At 41.5% G+C, this 23,280-nt stretch overlaps 1 long non-coding RNA gene and 2 pseudogenes across 2 annotated transcripts; all 3 read left to right on the top strand.

The window, feature by feature from the left end:
* Window positions 1-2,370: 2,370 nt before the first annotated feature.
* LOC121310601 lies at window positions 2,371-4,026 on the top strand. Of its 2 annotated transcripts, none has more exons than XR_005948889.1 (3): window positions 2,371-2,848; window positions 3,788-3,846; window positions 3,937-4,026. It is a non-coding gene; the product is annotated as an uncharacterized LOC121310601 (long non-coding RNA). The 2 variants fall into 2 exon arrangements; XR_005948888.1 differs by lacking the exon at window positions 2,371-2,848 and adding an exon at window positions 3,613-3,699.
* Window positions 4,027-4,315: 289 nt separating this feature from the next.
* Window positions 4,316-12,104, top strand: LOC121310600 (annotated as a pseudogene).
* A 3,293-nt stretch (window positions 12,105-15,397) lies between these two features.
* LOC121310602 lies at window positions 15,398-20,721 on the top strand (annotated as a pseudogene).
* The last annotated feature ends 2,559 nt before the right edge of the window (window positions 20,722-23,280 follow it).

Genomic DNA, 23,280 nt, shown 5'->3' with positions numbered 1-23,280 from the left:
TTCTAAGTAATTGTTCTTCCCATTTCCCCATGTATGCACTTCAGATCCTATTGCTGTACCATCGTTTTGTTTGTAATTCTTATCAACAAATGTAAAATAACTGTTTTCTAAAACTACGTTGATCCTGTTCAGCACCTCTGCTGTTGGTATTGATTTATCTAGTCTATTATCTAGTGCTTTTTGACACGCAAGTTTCTTTACAAGGGACACTTGGATACAAGGATTTCACATCATTGCAAAATTAAATTGTATTCTCTGGAAGGTTTTTGCTTTAGAGATTCAAGTCTTTTTAAAAATGGTGTTGTATCCTTAGCACAGCTTGGTAATTTCTCAACGTGTGACCCAAGTTGTTTGTCTGCTATTTCAGCTATTATGTGTGTTGGATTATCAATCGTGCTGACTATCATTCTCATAGGGTGATTTTCTTTGTGCATTTTAGGATTTCCTCTTGCTAGCCCTGTTCTTGCATGTGGCTGCATGTATTTTTTAATTCTTTTGATATAACCTCTTTATTGTATAGTCTCTCTGCAATTTCCTCCATCTCTTTTACAGATTTATTGATCTCACTGCTTTTAACTTCTTCATATGTATCCGTATTCTCTAATTCACATTGTACAGATTTCATAGAGTCCTCTGTGTTCATTATCACTATTCCTGAACCTTTATCTGCTGCTCTTATTCTTATATCCTCATCATTTAACACTCAGTCACAGCTTGTTCTTCAGTATGGGTTCAATGAAGTTTACCTTTTTTCTTCAGTCCTGCTATAATCTCTTGTTTAACTGCTTCAATATACATATCTAACCATGTATGTCTTCCATCCGTTGACACCACAAGCAGGCACGGACAGTCATTGTGTTAAATACCAGAAACACATCATTGACAACGCGGAATTCAAAACCAAATACTACTGAACAAATAAACCGAGTGCATTCACCTGCTTTGAGGAGCTCTGTGCGCCGTAATCTGCAAAACAAAAGTAAACACCTCTTCGCTTTGCTTCCTTCTGAACAAACCAGCATATTTAATGAGATCCCACCGTTCCACCCTCGGACACGCCCCCTGGGAGCTCATTAATTCGGCGCAACTCTTTCGAGTGGATTATGAAGACGGCAGAACCGAGCGCTCGCTATTCCTTATCCAATGCTGCCATCGTGTGGCCATTTGGTAGAACTGTTGGTTCATTTAAACTAACATTTAAACAAAAAAATCTGAATACAGCTCAGTTGCCCTTTGAAATGACTCAGATTAACCGTAATCTCTGTGCAAAAATAAACATTTCAGATACATTCTTAAAATACAGCAATATGAATATTTACAGGATAAGCAGGAGAGTACTGTGTTTACATAATATAGTTTTGTGTAATCGCTCTTATTTGAAATCATTCTCATGCATTTATCATGCTTACTACGTGTTCTTACTGGACTCATATAAGCAAATAGTTACTATCAGGTTTAGCTGCTCTCAGTCGAATTCACTCTTATAATTTACTGTGTGTTTTGTTTTGCTCTTTCTTGAATTGATTTTATTGACTTTCATAACTGCTCTTGTATTATGATATTGTGTAATGTTTATAACGTGATACTTTGTACTGTGATAACTTGTAACAAGTGTAAGTCTGCTAAGAAATAAACAAAATAATAATAATAATAATAATAATAATAATAATAATAATAATAATAATAATAATAATAATAATAATAATTTCACTACCTGTAATACCCATTGTAAACAGCAGAGGGCACCAGCAACCGCTTGTCACTGAGCTGTGCTCAGATCAAACTTTTTTTTTTGTTTTATTTGAACCAACAGTTCTGCGAAATGGCCACACGGTGGCAGCATTGGATAAGGAATCGCGAGAGCCAAGTTTTGCTTTTAGTCGAATTCGCTCTTATAATTTACTGTGTGCTTCACTATTTTGCTCTTTCTTGAATTGATTTTATGGTATTTTCATATCTGATCTTATCTGTATTATATTTTTTAATGTGATGCTTTCTACTGTGATATCTTGTAACAATTGCAAGTCACCCTGGATAAGGGCGTCGCTAAGAAATAAATACTACAGCTACTGCTGCTGCTGCTACTAGTAATAACAGAGCTGCAATCAAGACATTTTCTCAAGTCAAGTCTGGTAATAGCCACCCTGATTGAAATTATTATTATTATTATTATTATTATTATTATTATTATTATTATTATTATTATTATTATTACACACATTCTCTCTCTCTCTCTCTCTCTCTCTCTCTCTCTCTCTCTCTCTCTCTCTCTCTCTCTCTCTCTCTCTCTCTCACACACACACACACACACACACACACACACAATGCGTTAGGAATAGCCATAGCCACCATTCATTTATTCGTGCTTTTTACAGATCAGCGAATTGCATTCCGCATTCACAGAAAACAGCATGATATGATAAAATAAAAAATAAAAAAAATCCCACTGACTCCAACTGCTTTCACTTTTTCCCATTTACTTCCCGCCCACAGCTTGCGTCTCAATGCGTGGGTTGTTTTGTTGACTCAGTTGCCATGGGAACCTTTAAAGCTCCGCGACAAACTTTATTCAAATGAGCATCTGTACAGGCCACGCCCCCTCGGCATGTGCTGTCAATCACGACCACAGCCTGCTGATCCAATCAGAGCCACATGATCGCTGGAGACACAAGAAACAATCTGACAATTTCCCAAATCAACCCGTCTGAGTCCAAACCTGAGAGGAGGAATTGAAGGAACAGCTGCCAAATAGACAAGCGCAACACTCGAAGATAATCTGCCACATTGAAAATGCTCAGCACACTAAGAGAATTAATTATACATCAAATAATGAATGGAATTAAGCTCGGTAATTGAAATCTTTAATAAACTGATTACCATTCAAATTTCCAGCACGCCATCCTGTTTGTGTTCAGTCTGTTCTGAATCAATACTGCGCGTTTTATTTCAAGTTAAGCGCTGTGCTTTCCATTTGCCGCTTGCTCATTCTATTCCCCCGGGCTGCCCCTGTCATGGCAGCTTTGACACGCTAAAGAGATGCTTTGCACTGTTTCTCAAATCCAGTGGCCTCAGATAAATTGTCCGCTTTAATGTCTGCTGAGTGCCTATCAGTCTGGGAACATTGTAAAAATGGGCAATTGACTTGTGGATGTTAAGATCAGAACTCGAGCTGTCATTATCGTCCCTCAAACTGGCTCAGGCAGCACATGTGCCTCGATTCCTGCAGGATATAAATGTGTTTCTTCATCTTCGCTGCTTCTTTTTATTATTCACTGGTGTTTGTTTACTACATGCCTCCATAGCGGAGCCTTTAATCAGACAGTCCTTGCAGGTGACAGTCCAGTCTGTTCCGCAAGTACTTCTGCCAAACTTCAATTCAAAGTGCAATCTTCTAAATGGCTTGTAATATAATTTCAAAAGTATTATTATTATTATTATTATTATTATTATTATTATTATTATTATTATTATAGTACTGATTGAAAATTAGAGTGCTAATATGAAACAGGTGCGCGCATCGATTGCAGCTAATGAGCTCCCATTAGCACCGGCCCCTCTTTATAAACTCATTGCGCACGAAGGAACCCCAAACTCCACTGCGGGCTGGATTGTTTTTCTTATTATTTCTTTGGAACGAGGAAAGCAGTTCCCGGTCGGGTCTGCCTTGGATTTAATGATGCCGTGTTGTCTTAGATTTGGGTAACTGTCGATCTTTTCTCTCGTTTTGAAAGGTTAATTTTGTTGTGTGTGTTTCTCACTGTAGTCTGTTTTTTTTTTTTCAATGCAGAATAACATTGCTGCTGGCAGTGTTAGCCGCTGAAGTTTGCGCGCAGAACCCCCCTCTAGGTACGATAACGGTCTCTTCAGCAGAGCTGTGCTTTTAGCTTCCTGTTTATTTGCCGGTTGTGTGTTTTCAAGTATCGCTGTCTTCTGCAGGCTCGGTGAGGACAGAATGTCAAGGGAGTGTTATGATGATGATGTTGGAGAAGTCTTTTGTTGGAAAGTATTTTCGCATCAATGTGATTGGTGAGTGATCGTGTTTCTTGAATGGAAAGCTTTTGGTGTGCAAAGCCTGTTGATTGGTAATGTAATAACCTGAATGAAGTACAGAGCACTCCTGCGCTGTATAGCATCAACCAGGCTTCGTTTTCGCAGAATGCAGGGTAGGAAAGGCTCTTGCGTTTTGCTTTAAAAGCATGTTGCTGATCACATTAAATACTAAACGGGACGGTGGGGGTGTTAACTTTGTTATCTCTCCACCTTGCACGATGACGTGTACAGTTTAAACCCATCTGCATTTCTTTCCATAGACAATAAGGGGGTGCTTGTGTCCCTCTCTCCCAGACTGGCCACACAGTGTGGATACAGCTTAACTGTTGACTTCTTGGGAAATGCCAAGTTCCTTGCTTCTGTGCTGAGCTGCTTTGCTCAGAACACAGTAAGTCTTCATTTTATTTCTTGTAAACTTGTTTCTAATGGTGCCATGCTGGGACTAACTTTAGCCTTTCATTCCAGAATGATGAGATCTACAAGCTGACAGTACAAATCAGTGTCTTCTCAAACAGTGCTATGACTTCAGCTTCCTCCTATGTTCAGAGCATGACGTGCCCCTATTCTCCATGGGCAGAGAGGGAAATTATGTGTGAAAGAAACTACATGGAGGTAAGGGCTGTCAGGATGTGATAATGCTCTTCAGTATAACTTGTTGGGTTGTGTGGATATTTATTTTAATTGTCACTACAGAAGTGCTTCATTCCTGACTGCTCTCAATTCTCTTCAGGTTTCTGTGAGAAGAGGTGTGCCCCTTATTGAGCCAAACTTTGTTCAAGATGATCCTGATTGGTCCCTTGCATACCCTGAGGTAAAATCATGTGACTTTGATTCATTCACATCCCCTTGGTGTTGTCTATTGAGGTCCACTCTACTGTCTCATCTAGTGGAAGCAAAATCTAATGACCCTTCACTTTAACCTGTCTCCCTAGAGGCTGCTGTATTGGAATTGTGTGCCATTAATGCATTGGCTTTGTGTACATATTCTGTGATTCCTTTGACATTTGATTGTGGGGAAGTTAACCCTTTCTTTCCAGTGTGTAAGCCTTGTATTTCTCACCTTGAGGTAGTGACTTCATATGATCAGGGTTAGAAACCCTTCATGCTATGTGTTCTGATACTTCCCTTCTGGAGACTGCTCCATAGATACAATTTCAGCTGTTGTCCTACAGTCTGGTACACTGTATTCAGTTCCACAACTGTAAAAAATGAATGGCTGTAAACTCTGCCTGTATCGGATACAGATCACATGCTTTCACGTGGGCTCTTTCGTGTGCCGTTGTGTTTGAGGACTTACTATTATATTAGATGCCTGCTGAACATATAACTGTTTCAGTGCTACCTTGTTAAGCTTTCACCCTTCAGTATTAGTTCATGTTTATTAAATAGATCTGCTATCCCAAATCCTTTAGACTGGGGGATGCTTTGTGTTCAAACTCCCTGTTCTAATGAGATTTCTCCTGCTAGGCAACTGCTGCTGACAATAGCATCTGGAAAGTAGTGTTCCATCTCCCAGCAAATAGAAAGCAGGCTATGACTGTTGCTCAGGCCATGACAAATGGCTATGCCATAAACACTACACCAACTCGAATTCTGGTTAGAGCTGCATACAACGCCACAGAAAGCCAGCGTCAGGTGGTAAGTAGTCTAGGCTTCATTGTTCTCTAGTACAGTATATCCAAACTATGAAGGTAGACTAGTCTTGCTTTTGCTATAGTAAAAGCCCCCCTCCCCTCTAACAGATCCAAACTGTACCAATGGCTGTGCTAAGATCAACCACCTTTTATAAGCAAAGATGGATGGTCATGATGGTGGACACTGCAGTTACATGTCCTACTGGTGAGTAAGCTTTTGGAGGGGATCTGTGCTCAAGAACTCCTCTAGGTGAAGTCTGAATTATTTAATACCAAGTTTATGGTGTCCCTTTCTTTGTCAGATGGAACAGCCTTCACAGAAGAGATGATCACATGGAATGTTCCCCGTGTTCTTCCTCCTCTTGTTCCTACACCACAAATTACTACCCTTGATGTTCAAATGGGAGTTGATGGCCGCAAGCTTGACCCTGCAACAATTCAGAATAGAGGTTATAAACTGGATGTCGGTCCCCAGCTAATCACTGTAAAAATTCCTGTGGGTGCTGATGGTGGATATTACAAGGTATGCAGAAGTTCATCTTCTAAATCCTTCTCATTTTAAAGCTTGCCTCTAAAATGCTCCTGTGCTTTCAGAGCCATGTATTGGACAACACCTATGTGATCTCTTACTCTATTGAACCAATGCTGGAGCATACCTGGCAAGATGGGCCTGAGAAGACCAAGTACACAATACTTCATCCAATAACCACTCCTTTCATGCCTCGGCCACCAGTTGTCACAAACAGTATGTAGACCTTGTCCTCATGCAGTAAATCAAAGGGATTTGTTGCAATGCTCCACTTCATATCCTTCATTAACTGCATAGCTTTATTTTCAGACACTGTTCCTAAAGACCGAGTGTTCAATGTGACCCTGGGGACATTCCTGCCTGAAGTGGAGCATGTAATTCTAGTTGGACCAGATATTTTAACTGTGAAAACTTATGTCCAGGAGCATTTTCTTTATATAAAATCATGCAGTAGAAGCTGGTATAGTTTGATACAAGTGGCCAGTTTTTACCATCCCACCTCTTCAACAAGATGGGCTTGATTCCTAGAATTGAATGCAAGTTTCTGCAGCACCCTTTTTAGCCTAAGAAAATGTTGTTAAATGTTGAAATAAGGTTTGATATGCTTGCTTTTTACTATAAACTATTTGTGCGTGTAAGACCATATGCTTAACACTGCCTGTTATAATAATATACATGAAATTGTTTCTCATCTAGATAGGTTCGCATTTAAAATAGTTAGTAATCGTGTTCTATAGGGAGGAAACTGTCTAGTTTGACTCTGAGTTAAAAGATGATGCAACATAAAGGGATGTTGTTTGAAATATAAAATAAGAAGCTTAAAAAGTAATTTTAAGAAAAAGAATAGAAGATGGGTTTTAAGAAAGTAAAAACTTTATAATTTGCTGTGAGCCTGTCTTGAAGTCATGCCACAAAGTAAAGGGATAGTTGACATGAAGAGCGGAGTTCTCTTATCTAACATCGTCAAGGTTAGAGTGTCTTCTCGCCATAGAAAAATTGGAAAAAACCTTGATTATCACTTGAAACTGGAAAGCTAAGCGCACAACTAGAAAAGTGCAGCTGAAAAAAATAGGATGTCGTCCGCAGGTCAGCTGAATTCATGCTGTTAGGAAACTCATAGGACAGAGACATTACAATCTTACACTTAAATAAAAACAAATAGATTATCCATGAACAGAAACTCTATATTGGGAAAAACATAAGATGGAATCTCCTTATAATATCTGTTAAGCACACGCCTGTAAAGAGAGAAGGAAAACTAATTTGAAGAATAGAATGGCATGAGGGAATATATTATTAGACATGAATACATATAATCAATATAATCATAACTAATAGTGTTGTATATATTTCAGACAACACTCATATATTCAAAGTAATATTATTTTCTTTGTTTCACCTAGCTTTTTAGATAGAGGAGGGGTCGAGAAATGAGCAGGTGAGATCATGATTGGATGTGTAGACCAGGTGTTATATTTTTATTAATTGCTGACACAAGGCTCTAAATTTTTAGGCTGTTGTGTGCCAAAGAGATAAGAATTGGATTTGATAAAGATTCTCCATGTATTCCTATGGAGACGAATCCTATAAAAACTCACACTTTTCGCAAAAGGGTACCACATTCAAGACCTTTGCTTGACAGGGTGAAGTGGTCCATCATTTGCAGATCTCCACCAGACTGATTCCTTTGTTCACGCTACTTTTCCTTATAATAGGAGGTAAGCATATTACTAACATTGTTATATCTTACATGTATTGGTTGTACTGCTATAAGGTTTTGAAACTATGTTTTGGTTTTAAGAGAGTGTTATATTGAATGAAACTGAAATATAGAAGTGGGTGCTTGTAGACCGCATGTGTTGGAATTTGGAGGTCTGATCAATCTGCCTTTTTCCAAATATTAAAAGCATTTTAATAAACCAAAGGAGCATTGCTCTGATTCGTAAAACTTAAAATGAATGAGTCTTGAGTGTCTTTCTTTCCGATTAAATAAAGGTTATATGGACTTACTTACAGCTCGTCCAGTGCTCAAGCATAAACCACTAGGAGTTTATAACATCTCTGTCCTCTTAACATCTCCCCTGAGTTAAGAGTGTGTGCAGAGTGAACAGAAAATAAATAAGACTGAATAAAGAGAGTACGTGAAAATCTCCGAAACGCAGCAGACGTGACAGTGAGCTTCTGGAGGGGAACAGTGCTCAAGAACTCTTCTAGGTGAAGTCTGATTTATTTAATACCAAGTTTATGGTGTCCCTTTCTTTGACAGATGGAACAGCCTTCACAGAAGAGATGATCACATGGAATGTTTCCCGTGTTCTACCTCTTGTTCCTACATCACAAATTACTACCCTTGATGTTCAAATGGGAGTTGATGGCCGCAAGCTTGACCCTGCAACAATTCAGAATAGAGGTTTTAAACTGGATGTTGATCCCCAGCTAATCACTGTAAAAAAATTCTTATGGGTGCTGCTGCTGGATATTACAAGGTATGTAGAACTTCATGAAGCCTCCTAAAATGCTCCTGTGCTTTCAGAGCCATGTATTGGACAACACCTATGTGATCTCTTACTCTATTGAACCAATGCTGGCGCATACCTGGCAAGATGGGCCTCAGAAGACCAAGTACACAATACTTCATCCAATAACCACTCCTTTCATGCCTCGGCCACCACTTGTCACAAACAGTATATATAACTTGTCCTCCTGCAGTAAATCAAAGGGATATGTTGCAGAGCTCCACTTCATATCCTTCATTAACTGAATGCTTTATTTTCAGACACTGTTCCTAATGTCAATGTTCAATGATCATGTCAATACTAGTTGGACCAGAGACTCTAACTGTTCCAGAAGCCAACCTAAAAGGTTATAATGTCCAGGAGCATGTCTTTCCCAATGGATCGAAGACCTACACTCTCCAGGTGCCATTTGAGGACCCCAATGTGAAACAAAAGGTACCATCCCACCTGTTCAACCATCCAACTGCCCTTTTGAAAACACTTGCCTCCTGTAGATGTGTTGCTTGCTGTCTGACTTTGGGTTTAATCTACAAACCTTTACTTCTTTCAGGTAACTCCTCCAGACACCAGGACCTACATTCTGCCCCTCACCTACTTGCTGAATGTAGTGCCAGAGAATACACTTCACTCATCTTGCTGTAGTCGAAGCTGTTCTCAGACATCAGCAAGTGACTATTTGTGGTCTACAGCTACCCTTTCCTAAGCAATCCAGTCCATTGCAATGTCCACTGTTCTTCCTCTTGCAGTTCCACCTACAGTAACTGGCTACTGTGATGGTGCTGCATTCTATACCATGGCAACATGGGTCGCAACTGGATTCCTTTTGTGGGCTCAAGAGAACTTGGAAGTCTGTGTGCCCTGTACAAGTATAATGTCAACTCTACCAATTTCTGGATGGCTGTGCCATACAATTCAATTGATGCCACATATGAAGTAAGTGATGCAACTTTAAAATGTGTGTTTAGCTGTTTTGGGTTCAACACATTACTGACCTGATGTATTGTCTCTGTAGGTGATCAGCTCTTCAGGCATCACAAGCAGGCATGACTTGACCTTGAAGGATATTACGACCATGGTTGTGGTGGCTGACTTCTCTCTGTCCTGCAGTTTCCCTACAAAGATGATTGGTAACTCTCCTGCAGACCAAGCATTCTGTATAATAGCTGCTTTTGAGATTGGAGATTTGTTTCCTTAACCTGGATCCAAATGGTATGTTTCAGATTGCTTCACCAATGGAACCATGGCAGCTCTTGCTGTGAAAGTGGAATCTGTCCCCAGCTTGTCTCCAAGTCAACTAACTCTAAGGGATCCTAGTTGCAGGCCTCCAGTCTGATGCTATCAGTGTGGTTTTCTACTTCAATGTCAACTCCTGTGGAACAACTAGAAGGGTTAGTATTGAAAAATTTTAATCATGATGTTCAACATGTTGACAAGGGGCAGCCATAACACCCTGAATCAAGGGATAGAATTGGGGGGGGGGGCTGAATTACTTGCATGATTTGTGGGCATTTGCTACCTGCAAGATGCCACTGTTTTATTTATCTGCTTGTCCAGATGACAAAGGTGTTGTGACACATGAGATGGCATTGCATGTGCTGCCTGTAGAGGCTTTGGGTGAATTGTAATTAACTGAAAGCCTTGTACTAACTGGGGATGATCTTGTGTTTGTCATGGAAGACGGTACTTAAATGAGCTCATACCAATTGCAGCTCAAGTGTCACATGCTGCGTATTCAAATGTCTGTTTGCAGCAAACACATAATAACTGCTGTTGCCCTCCCTAGAGGTTACTAAAACAATACTAAGTTAGTCTACCAGTTTCTGTAGACATACTTCCAGTACTGTACTAACTGGAACATATGAAATCCCAAATCATTTGAACAACAGACACAACTACTCACAACTAAAACATATTTTGAAATTTGTGGGGGTGGGAAATGTTGCAATTGGTACTAAGTTAGTATGCATCTAGGGATGACCAGAGTACCAGAAACTAGTCTGCAACTTGGTATGCAGCTCCATGCTAAATATGCATGTTCTTTGCAACAGAGCATTTGTGATCTTTCTCTTCCAGTTTGATAACAACCTCCTGACTTATGAGAATGAAGTGCTGTTCACATCTTACCTGTAAGGATTACATCACAAATTGAGAATCTTTATGATTGAGCCTGAAGCTCTACTAACCCATCTCCTCTTTCCAGGCTGAGAGTTGCCTGTCACTATCTGGTCAATGACACCAAGGTAGTACAGTTCTTGTACCAGAATAATCCTGCACCTGGAGTCCAGCCTGGCTTGGGGGACCTTGCAGTCATCATGCGGCTTGCATTGGGTATGACTTGGAATGGAAAATAGTGTATATGCTGTAGCAGTGTGTTTCCTTCTATAAATTCTCCCTTGCATCTCTGCAGATTCAACCTAAAATGACCTCTATGGAGTGGAGGATTACCCTGTTGTGAAGTACTTACGAAGACCCTTGTATTTTGAGGTAGAACTCCTGTACAGCAGGGATCCACAGGCTGAATTGTTTTTGGATAACTGCTGGGCAACCTATTCTGCTGACAGGACTAGCTCTCCAAAGTGGGATGTTGCTGTGGACAGGTAAGATGCTGGAATATGAGGTTGTTTCTACAAAACACAGGAGCTGGAACTGTGGCTGATTTGCTCCTGATTACTTTCTCTTTGTAGCTGTGAGAACTCTGCAGATGAGTCCTTGACCATCTTTCACACAGTCTCCAGCAATGCAAGAGTGCTGTTCCCTTCCCACCTGAAGAGGTTTGACGTGAAAATGTTTTCATTCACAAGTGGCCAGGATGCACTGAAAGGACAGGTAAAGGAGGGTTGGATTGGGGATCTTGTACCACAGTGTGTGGCTTGGATTGCTTTGCAAGCAGCAAATATCTGCTGTTCCCAACTGTTTAGTGATGTTTTCATTCCAACTAACTGCACTTCTGCAAGAAGCTTACTATGGTGCAATGTTTTTATGTAGTGGTTTAATTCAGTAATCAAATGAGCCTGTCTTGCTCTACGAGGTGTACTGTCTTTCAGATTTACTTCCACTGCAGTGTTGTGATATGTGATTTAAACTGGCCAGAGAGCCTCTGTAGCAGACGGTGCATTCCAGGAAAACAGCTGCTTGGTAAGAGCTCGCTGTGGGGTGGGTATTTGCATGCAGTTTTGTTCGCTAGACTCCTCCTGCAGGTTGCAGTGTTGAAGGGATGGACGGTAGTGCAGTGAAGGCATTTGTGTCTTCTGGCCCAATTGAGCTGAAGAAATGGATCCCTTCACTTTATGCCTAGAAGCGGTAATGTGAACACAATTGCAGTTCATGTAAAATTAACTTAGGTGTAACCTTTTTGTGTATTTCACTAACTGGTTTCTTTTCTCTTGCACCCCAAGTCAATGTTTGATCTCTTCTTGGAGCTGCAATGGATGTGTGTTCAGGGGCTGTCTTTGTAGCTGGAGTTGTATCTCTTTGGAAAATGCCAAAAAGTGTGAATTGATAAATAAAAATCTTTCTTTATAAAGGTGGTTTTGGATTGTTTAGTTTATTTTATTTGTCTGCTTCAACCAATTATACATTGTGACAAAATGGTCTTGCTCATGGGATTCTCCCCTTGCTGCATCATATCTATTTCAAGATTTGGTCATTTCTGATCAGGCCATGCTCAATATGGTGTGTTATTCAAGGACCCTTCACTAATTCACTGTGTGAACCCAGGGGCAAAGACTTCCCTCCTCCATTGAGCTGTAACCCTATTATTGTTCAATATAAAGAACAAGGCAGTTACTACATGTAAGAAATAACCCAGGACAGGGTGTGCAGTCAGACAATTCTTACAGGCACAGTGGCTTCACCCCCCCCCCCCCCCCCCCAGGAAGTGCTGGAAGAATTGTCTCAACACACAGCCTGGAGTGGGTTATTTAGCTTATAAAATTGTCTCAACACACAGCCTGGAGTGGGTTATTTAGCTTATAAAATGTTTTTTTTTTTTTTTTTTGCTATAATCATTACATGATCATTTATGGTACAATTTGTCAAGATGAAATGCCATTCGTGAATTAAAAGCAGCAGATTTCCCACATCTGAGGGAGGATTCATGGAGCAGCCAAACACTGCACTGGCACTCTGAGGAGGTGTGACACAGGCCTGGTTTTTGGGATGAACTGCAGAAGAGGCTTGTGTTTTGATTGGTCCATGTCTGTCACATGAATATGAAAAGCTTGCAGGCATTTTTAATATAGTGATCAGAGAGAGCGAGAGATCTGCTTTCCACAACATTTTCAATTAAAATATAACCTGGTATTTTGCTGTACTAATAACAAACTACGGGTTACTACTTTATATGAATTATTGTTGTGTACGAATGTAAGAATTGTTTTTTTTTTTTTTGTGGTGGTGTACTTTTTATTTTTCTTTCAAACAGCATATACCTATAATCTGTGCAATGTATATTAATAGCAAATATATACACTATGGCAGTTTTGCTACAGGATACATTAGTTTATCTAATGTAATCAGTTTTAAATATAGGCTGCTCCTGTTTTCATTTACACCCCAAATTCTGGGCTGCTTTTATTTTATTTTTTCTAATGAGATTTGCAAGAGGGAGAGGGTGGTCTCTGCGTAGTTCATATCTTCACAACCCCTGGGGCCAGGAACTAGGGAGCGCTCTCCATGTGTACATGACTCTCAACTAAAGAAAATCCCCTGCCACGGATTCGTACGCCACCCCGACGCCAGAGGGTGGGCATTGCCCCAAAGGTGTTTTGGTGATTTCCCTTAGACATTTTCCAGGGTGCTATATTTCTGGTTTTGGGGGTCCCCGACACTTGAAAATCGGTACGGGGTCCACCTCGGGGCCTCTGTCCATCCCTCCAAGCGACGTGTCCCCAGCAGGAAAGGACACCAATTTTGACTTTTTTGCCAACCTGGAGCTCAAAATCTATTGGAAATCCACCCTTGACATGCCATCATGCTGAATACGTGAAAATGTAGCATTTCAAAACGGATGGCTCCCTGTGAAAGAGGAGCCCCAGACATGAAGCTAGGAAGTTCAACCCGGGTTCTAGGCCCCGAGTCATTGAGGGTCGTTTTTGGACATATTTGACTGGGCATATCTCATGTTCTGTGGAGGTTAGGAGCTTGATTTTTTTTACAGCGGGCCCCCACACAAGGAGTCACCGTTTTTCTGGTTCTAGGTGCCAGGACAGCTCGGCAAAATTATTTTTTTACTCACGACGGTGGGTTTTTGGGTGAACTACTGCGCTGTTTTAGGAGGTGGTTTGGGGCGCTCCTCTGAGTCTATATCACTTTCAATGATGCTTCTAGGTGCTTGGGTTCAAGAAATACATGAAAATGTGTTTTTCAACCCTGTCATAACATGAATGAGGCTCATGTTACATTTAGGCTGGTCCCTTGAGTCTCGAACCTTTCAAATGGTGGGTCTAGGTGCTTCTGGGTCGAGAGATATGACTGAAAATGTGTTTTTTAACACTGCCATAGACATGAATGACGCTGAACACCCTGAAATGTTTTTTGCAAAGAATTGCTAGAAAACTGGACATGTTACATTCAGGCTGGTCCCCTGAGTCTAGAACCATTAGAATGGTGGGCCAAGGTGCTTTTGTTTCAGAAATATACACTAAAAGTGATGGCTAGGTGTGTACATGCAGCGGTTGCCTGGTGGTGTGTGTCTGCAGGGCTCGCACTGTGGTGTATGCGTGCGTGCAGGGGTGATGTGTGCTTAGAAACTCAAGTGTCCGCTGAGTCCCAAAAACTGGGCTGAATTCGAAAATTATCTAAAAACCAAAGCGTCCCAGAATTTGGGACGTAAATGTAAACAGGAGCAGTCTATATATAAAACTTACATTAGAGATACTAATGTATCCTGTAGCAAAACTGCAATAGTGTATATACTGATATTAAAATACATTGCACAAACAATTATAGATATATGCTATTTGAAAGAAAAAAGTACACCACTACAGAAAAAAAAAAAAAAAAAAAAAAATTCTTACGTTCGTACATAACATGATAATTGATTAAAAGTAATAACCCATAGTTTGTTACATTAGTACAGCAAAATACCAGGTTATATTTATCTATATTTTTATTTATGTGTTTATTTTGTCTTTTGTTTATTTATTTAATTCATTATTTCGAATTTTATTTCGTCATTTATTTATTAATTTTGGCACAATTTATCCTCCGTGTGCTGGGTCATGAAGAGAGGATCTCTTCCGCAGGAGGGCACAGTGCTTGCACACTTCGGGAGCGCCCGCTTGAAGGGCCCTTCGGAGGGAGCAGTTTCTGTTCACTACAGATGGGAACACCCCTGAAGAGGGCCTCCATCCACCTCCGCCCTTCGCAGTGCGCTTGGTAGGGCGCATTTCCCTCGATTGGAGCCCTCTCCCTTCTCCTTCCCTGATCTGATTTAATCGTCCTCTGTAATTATTTACTGTACACACACATTTGATTTATACAACTATTTACAAATAGTTTTGGAGGAGTAACACAACCCCGGTGCTCAATCCATTACAATACTTATGTGCTCTTACTGGACTTTACTCATGTGAGCGAATGTTTAATGTAATGCTTACGGTGAACTGCTCTTAAATGTAATTATTTACTGTATTGTTTATTTTGTTCAGTTTGTATTTGATGTACTTTATAACTGCTCTTATCTGTAATGTGATATTCTGTAATGTGATCATTTGTAATGTGATACTTGTACTGTAATACTCTGTAACATGTTTAAGTCGCCCTGCTAAGAATAAATAATCATTCTAAGTCATGTAAACACAGAAAATGATCGTTTTCAGAAAAACAATGTTCTGATTCTGTTTTCCTAATAGTCCCTTCATTCGTTTTCTGAAGAGTTGATCTGATGTTACCGTACTGAATGTGTGTCGGTGTATAATTGTTTAATTACCCAGCCGGGTTTAACACGTTAATTGATTCCGGTGAGTATAAAGGTGCTGGCTACGGGTTTATCGGCACGCAGCTGCAGTGTTTGATTCTGTGCTGAAGAGTTTGCAATGGGGATGCGCAGTGTTCAGACAGCGCTTTCGCTCGCTTTGATTTTGCTTGTGCAGCTCCACGGCGCTTTTGGATGGAGCTGGCCGGATCAGCAGGTTTATAACGCAGCGCCGTACCTGCAGCCTCCTGGAGCGCAGTCGTTTCCTGCAGCGGTATTTCAGGCGAAGCCCACCCCTCGTTCCGTGGAGAGAGCTGACCTGTCGCTGTCGAGTTCGGTCACTCTGGACTGCAGGAAAGACGCCATGGTCGTGACGGTGAACCGGGACTTGTTCGGGATCGGCTACCTGGTGAACAGCGCCGACTTGAGCGTGGGATCGGCGGGCTGCTCGGCCACCTCCACCGACAGCGTCGCAGGCACGGTTTTGTTCAGCATCCAGCTCCAGGATTGCGGCAGTACTTTCCAGGTAACCCTGCGTGTCGATCGCATTTTAGTGCGGTAGCCAGTATAGTAAACAGCCCAGCTTTCCTTGCTGCTTGCACTTCAGAGTGAAGTTCTTGCCTACAGTAGTATTCCAGTGTTTTGATCAGTGATCTTTAGAGGTGCTGGTATGTGGAACCTGTTAAACTGCTTTGTGCATTAATTGGGTCTCTAGAGCAACTTACATTCTATAATTTGTGTCTTTGTTGCCTACTAAATTAGACAACACTAATTTTACCTCTTGAATCTTCTATAAGATTCTGCAATGAGGTGCATGAAATGGGGATTCACAATGTACTGACCGGCTGGAGCTTGTAGTCCAAGTATCAGTTTCCTTGTGCTACAAGTTACTCAAATGTATTAAACTGTTTGAACAAATGCTCAATTCCTTGTGTACCTTCAGGGGTTAAAGCACAAGACTGCTTCACTCTTTTGTAATTAAGCATAGAAGGGTCACTTCCACTTCTCTCCCTAGGTATTCCCAGACTTCCTGAGCTACACAAACCATCTCTATTACAAGCCTGCCAGCATTGGTATCATCACCAGGGTTAATATGGCTGACATTCTCCTTGAATGCCGATACCCGAGGTACTGTACTGCGCAGACAAGGACCCGAGGGGCTGGATCTGTAAACTTCATGCTAAATTCCTTTGCTGCTCATTCATTTGTACCAGGGTTCAAGCCACTGCTGCTGTAATAGATTTGACAATTCTATTGAAGAATGCAAACATGTTTTGACTATTTAACAAATGCTTTTCTTTCTGTGCTGACTGGGTGCCTTCATTTTAAATTCAGCTTCTCTCTCCCACAAACCCCCCCCCCCTGCCAGTTTGATGTCATGTTTCATTAGTTATGCATGCTATCATTTACAGGGTTATTTCTTTTCAGGAGGTGGAATGTCAGCAGCAGCCCCATAAAGCCAACCTGGGTGCCCTTCACTTCAACAGCCTCTACAGAGCAAATCCTGGACTTCTCCTTGCTGCTCATGAGTGGTATGAAGGAATGGGCTGGGTATGGGGAGTGGGGTTTAATCACAACCTGGCAACTATCTTTTGAACATGAAGACCAGTTTCTCTTGTATTGGATGCTGAAGCTTATCTTCAAATGGTTTTTATCCTCCCCTCCCATAGTTAACTGAGGGATGCTGTGCGAGTTCCAGCAATGTCTTCAGCTATTGATTATCATAATGGGGATTATTGGCCAAATTCAATTCTTGTTGCTACCTGAGTATCATGACAACTGCCAGTGTCAGGGGGAGAGTTTAGAAGAGAAATGAATATAAAATCCCCGTATTGTGTAATTCCTATGATGCATATTTAAACATGTGTAATTGAGAGCATTTACTCTTTGGAAGAGCCAGAATGTGTTGGTAATCACTTGTGTGGGATCTGCCAATAATAGAATCAACTAGGCTTGTGTGTGTCTATATAGAGTTCTATTTGCAACATGGTTGCACATTTCTGCTTGTATGATGGTTTAATATAAACAGCTTATCCTTCCATTAGAGAACTCTATGCAACTACCTTTATTTTATCCCTCCATGGGAACAGTTGCAAATAGAATATCCCCATGCGGTGCATAGCCTGCAGTATAATGAAGCAATTTACATCAAGGTTGTAAAACATCCCAGGAGTGGAAGGGTCAACATTGGACACCCTGCTGGTGATTTGCCAGTCTGTCATGAAGCAGGGGTGGCCTAAGCTGGGTCTTCCACTACTGGTGTTTCTGTTCTAAGCTGTAGTTGAACCTCCATCCAGGCCCATAAGTAGGTTGTTTAACCCTGGAACAGAAGGGCCCTCTAGGACTCATTGCACACCCCTGGCATGGAGGGTTCCTGCGGCTGTTTGTTGCCAGTGCACAATTCCTCTGCCAGATAACTGGAGTGGTCCTGTAGTAAGGGTTTGCTAGTGCATACTTTCCTGTAGTAGAGGTTATTGTATCGTGTGTTTTCATGCTGGTCTCTATATACTGTGTCTCCTTACTTCCTGTTCCAGATAACTGGAGTGGTCCCAGAGTCTCCAATGTCATCTACCTGGGTGACGTCCTTCACATTGAGGCTTCTGTTGCCGTTGACAACCACGTGCCCCTGCGGCTCTATGTCGACAGCTGCATCGCGACCCTGAGTGGCAACAAGGACTCTGAGCCCAGATACGCTGTTGTGGACAAGCTTGGGTGAGAACTGGAATTACTTTACACACTGGCTTGTGCTGCACTCTGCTTTATTGACCCTGTTTTGAATGCTGTATGTTGGAGGTGTAATCCTTTCTCTGCCTGCCTGTCTCTCCCAGCTGTCTGATGGATAGCAAGGCTCCAGACTCCTCCTCTTCCTTTGCCAGACCTGCTCTGAACAAGCTGCGCTTTGACATTGCTGCTTTCAGGTTCCAGGGGGATTCCAGGAGTTTGGTAAGGTTTAGCTAGACCTGGGTCCTTTTTACTGTGTCCAAGTATACTGTGATTAGTTTTGCTTTCTGGTGCATTGATGTCCTGTATGGTGTTTGACAATTCCCCTTATGACCCTTTCCCTCCCCCCCTTTGGTTTCAGATCTACATGACATGCACACTGAGGGCAGTCAATGCTGACAAACCAGCTGATGCCTCCAACAAGGCCTGCTCCTACCAGAAGCAAACCAACAGGTAAGCTGTGCAAGAGTGAGACCCTCTGTGCTGAAGACTAGCCTTTAAATCCAGATCCTACCCCCTTATTCCACCATGCTGTTTGTGATGGTCTCTAGGAGACTGGTCTACCTAAGCATGCATCCATTCAGATGAGCACCTGTGGGATGAACTTTGACACTGCAATCATGGCAGCCTACCTCTGTGTGGGTTTGTTATATCTATTGAGATGCTATGTTGCCCTGTTACTTGCCCATGCCCTCTGTTCTAATACTGTGTGGAAATGATCACTACTTTTCATATCAAGTTTTGGTTATGTGATATCCTCTTACAGAAATATTGAATCCTCCCTGGTTGAATGTACCAATCCTTGTGTTGGGACAGTGATGGCTCTGTGCCTCTGCGCTGTCCTTGTATTATAGCTGGTGCTCTGTGATCCTGCCCCCCTCATGCTGTGCCTCTTTCTCCAGGTGGGTCTCTGAGGATGGCTCCTCTGCAGTGTGTGGGTGCTGTGATGCTGGCTCCTGCTCTGGGACACCCCGGTTCCTCCTTCCTTCTCCTGGGCAGGTGGGGAGCTACGGGATCAACCAGCCTGACTGGAGAGGAAAGTGGCTGCACAAGAGAGCGGCTCCTCTTGATCCAGGTACTGTCTGAACACCCAGCCTGGGAGAGGCCTCTTCATAGGACTGGAACTCTAACCAAGCTGCACAAATACTGTCACTTCAACTACAGTTTAGTAGTTTGCTGCCCAGTGTCCCATGTGCTTGATATTGAGCAAATAAGAATGGGAACAGTCAGGGCAGTAAAGGGTTAAAGATGTTCAAACTAGTGCTTCAAATTCATCTGAATGACTGACCTTTTGCAGTAGGTCAGCTGGTCTGATTTTCAGCTAGACCATTGGTGTGAGTTTCACACATGAAGGGGATCAGGTACCAGGAAGCAGCAACAACTTGATTCTTCCACATCTGCATGAGCCAAACTGGAAATGAGACTCTGATAGACAATAAGCTCCAGTGACTTTGCTAGTGCTAAAGCATTTCTAACCTTTTTTGACCATGTGCTCCCCTTCAATGGAGTTGCATTGTGGAGTAGCTCAATCACCAGTGCATGACTTGGTTTCAGCAATGCCATTAACCTTGCCTTCCTGTCTCTCCCCCTCTGTGTAGCTGGCCAGGACCCCCGAGTGCATGTAAAGGAGATCACCATTGGCCCCCTGACCGTGGTGCATGTGGCCCGAGACCATGCTGTCGTGCTCAGTAAGGAGTCCCTGCACCACCCCCTGCAGCTTGTGGAAGTGCAGGGTAAGTGCAGCTCTCAATGCTACTGAGCTGGGCTAGCCTGCTTTAACTTTCTATTAATCTAAAGGGTATTTGTTTAACAATTCAGTCTTGCATATTTCAAATGAGACTTGCTATTGGTCTTGTGATCTAGTGTTCCATTATGTGTGTATAGTGTTGGTCTCTGTGCTGTTATCAGTACTGGGGAAACCTATGGGAGCTTTGAATGACTAGGCTACAACAGATTTCCTCACTGGACCAGTGTCCTCCAGTCCTATGGGTTTCTGTAACTTGTAGATCTAATTTAAGTGATGCTCTCTGCAGAGTTGCTACTCTGGAGTCTTCAATGGGTGTAGCTTCCCTCCTGCACTGTCCTGTTAACCCCTCTGTCTCTCCTGTCTCAGACTCGGGCTCCTCTGTCCCTGTGCTGGCAGTCTCCGCTGTGGCTCTGGCTCTCTCCTGTGCTGTCCTGTTGGCCGTGTTCCTGAAGAGGCGCTCCCAGGCTACTGACAAACTGCTTGCTGTGTCTTCATAATGTGTTTGAGTAATAAAAGCCTTGTCAAAGCTAATCTATCTGGTCAGTGGTGGTGTGTTCAGTGTGCAATATAGATGCTTGGTGAAGATCCAGGTCTTTTCACCCATACTGCACAAGGTGGCATCTCTTGTAGAAGACCAGCACTGTTGCATATTGTGCAATGTATATGGGAGTGATTAGCAAGGTGAGATGCTGCAGAATGTGAAATGGTTACCTCCCTTGTAGGCAAACTCACACCAGTTTGTTTCCTAAAACCAGTAGGAAGGTGTAACTGAATATTCAACTGGCATATTAAATTGATCACTGACTACAAAGTGCTGTTATTAAATACATGACTTCTTTGTATTTCCTGTACTTGATCACCAAACCTCTCCTGTCTAAGGGAGTCTTCATTACTTGGTGCTGTAAAGAAAGCTAATTACTTGGGAGTTACATTGTAACGGGTGCTGAAGAGTAATCTGATTACAGGTTGTGTTTCAACTGCCCTGCCTGCTTACACAGCACTACATGCTGAAACCAAGAGGTTGCCATGGCTTCATCCACTGATCAGAACTGTGATTGTGCCTTATACAGGCAGAATGTATTAAAGGTAGCCCTATTTATGCAAAGGCACATATTTTCCTTGGTTTGGAAACAAATCCAGTACTGCACTAGACCAAGTGTTTTGGCAAAAAACATTTGTTTTTTTAATAAGAAATTGAGGGTTTATTGAGATTCAACACCAACTGCGGCTTAAGCAGTTTCATTCTCTTTGGGAACAATGCTTTCTTATTTTTGCAGTACATCAGTTTTCTTTGATTAACACCAATAAAGTAACTATCTGTGACTCCTAAATATTTCCAGCACTTACCTTTTCCAAGTAGCCCAATTCTGTGGGGACACCACGGACCTGGCAACAGTTCTTGCTGTCAGTTTTCCACTTCCTTTCCCTAACTTAAATACTTCACTAGTTTCAGTTCTGTCTGGTTTTAAAGCAGCATATTGTTCCTCAGTAGACGGTCTCTTTTAGGCTGAAGCCCTTGTGTATTTCAGGGTGAGCTGCTTTTGAATGTCTTGATTTCATACACAGCTCATCCTGGATCGCTTCTGATGTGAACGTGCTTGACCCGGTCCAAACACGGCACTGGAGAGTTTCTGAATCTTAACTTGCACAGCCCGTCCGGCTCACAGCTTCTCAGTGTCTCCTACTGGAGGGTTTAGTTTTTATTAAGCACTTGTCAGAAGCAGGACCAGAGTTGGGAATCCTTGGTCTAGTGCAGGAGTCTCCAGCCCTGGTCCTGGAGAGCCCCTATCCAGCAGGTTTTCTAGCTGTTTTTACATCATCAGTGCCAAAAATTCTGGAACACCTGTTATTCTTGACTAATTAAGCCAATAATTGGTTTAATTAACTGAGATTGGTTGAAACAGAAACCAGCAGACACAGTAGCTCTCCAGGACCAGGGTTGGAGACCCTCCTCTAGTGTCTTCAACATGATTCGTATTTGAATACCCGGGTCGCGTGTTCTGTGTGCAGCCAACCGTACCTGTCTCTTTGATGACATCTAGTGGTTCGTTGGAGCAACAACAGTTTGTTAAAAAAAAAATTGTTACTCTGGTGTGTGACGTCAAGTGACGAATCCTCCTGGGGTCACAAAAGTTATTGAGCTCCAGTTAAGCCATTTTATTAGTTTGAGGCATAAGCAATTAGGAAATAACACTTATATACCCAGGAACCAAAAATATATATATATATATATATATATATATATATATATATATATATATATATATATATATATATATATAATATATCTGCATGGATGGCACATTCATCACATTGAATTAGAGATTGTTATAAATGACATAAATTGCATGTTTTCTCCATCAGAAATTACACAGTTACTTCGTAAAGTGGAAAACCTTGAACAAAAAACTAGAACATTTGAACCTTAAAGTTAATGAAATTACACAAATGGATCAATCGGGATTACAAAATACAATAGGTCTAGAAAAAATTAAAATTTCAAAACAAAAACGAGAATAAGGAAAACCCTGCTGAAACACTTTGGATTAGACTGCTTGAGCAATGAGTGTATGATAGTTACGACGGTTACAGCATAGTTCAAATAGAGAAGGATGGGAACTGTTTCTTTAGGTGTTTAGCTGTAGTAAACTTCATTGAACCCATACTGAAGAACAAGCTGTGACTGAGTGTTAAATGATGAGGATATAAGAATAAGACCAGCAGATAAACGTTCAGGAATAGTGATAATGAACACTGATGACTCTATGATATCTGTACAATGTGAATTAAAGAATATGGATACAGATGAAGAAGTTAATAGCAATGAGATCAATAAATCTGTAAAAGTGATTGAGGAAATTGCGGAGAGATTATACCATAAAGACATTATATATTAAAAGAATACATGCAACCACATAATACAAGAACAGGGCTAGCAAGAGGAAATCCTAAAATGCACAAAGAAAATCACCCTATGAGAATAATAGTCAGCACGATACATAATCCAACAGCTGAAACAGCAGACAAACAACTTGGGTCACATGTTAAGAAATTCCCAAGCTATGTTAAGGATACAACACCATTTTTTAAAAAACTTTAATCTCTAAAGCACAACCTTCCAGAAAATACAATTTTATTTTGCATAGATGTCAAATCCTTGTATCCAA

This window comes from Polyodon spathula, unplaced genomic scaffold (assembly GCF_017654505.1).
Source record: "Polyodon spathula isolate WHYD16114869_AA unplaced genomic scaffold, ASM1765450v1 scaffolds_2324, whole genome shotgun sequence".
In the NCBI taxonomy this organism is placed as follows: domain Eukaryota; kingdom Metazoa; phylum Chordata; class Actinopteri; order Acipenseriformes; family Polyodontidae; genus Polyodon; species Polyodon spathula.
Note: the sequence above shows the minus strand (reverse complement) of the source record. Positions and strands in the feature narration are given on the sequence as shown.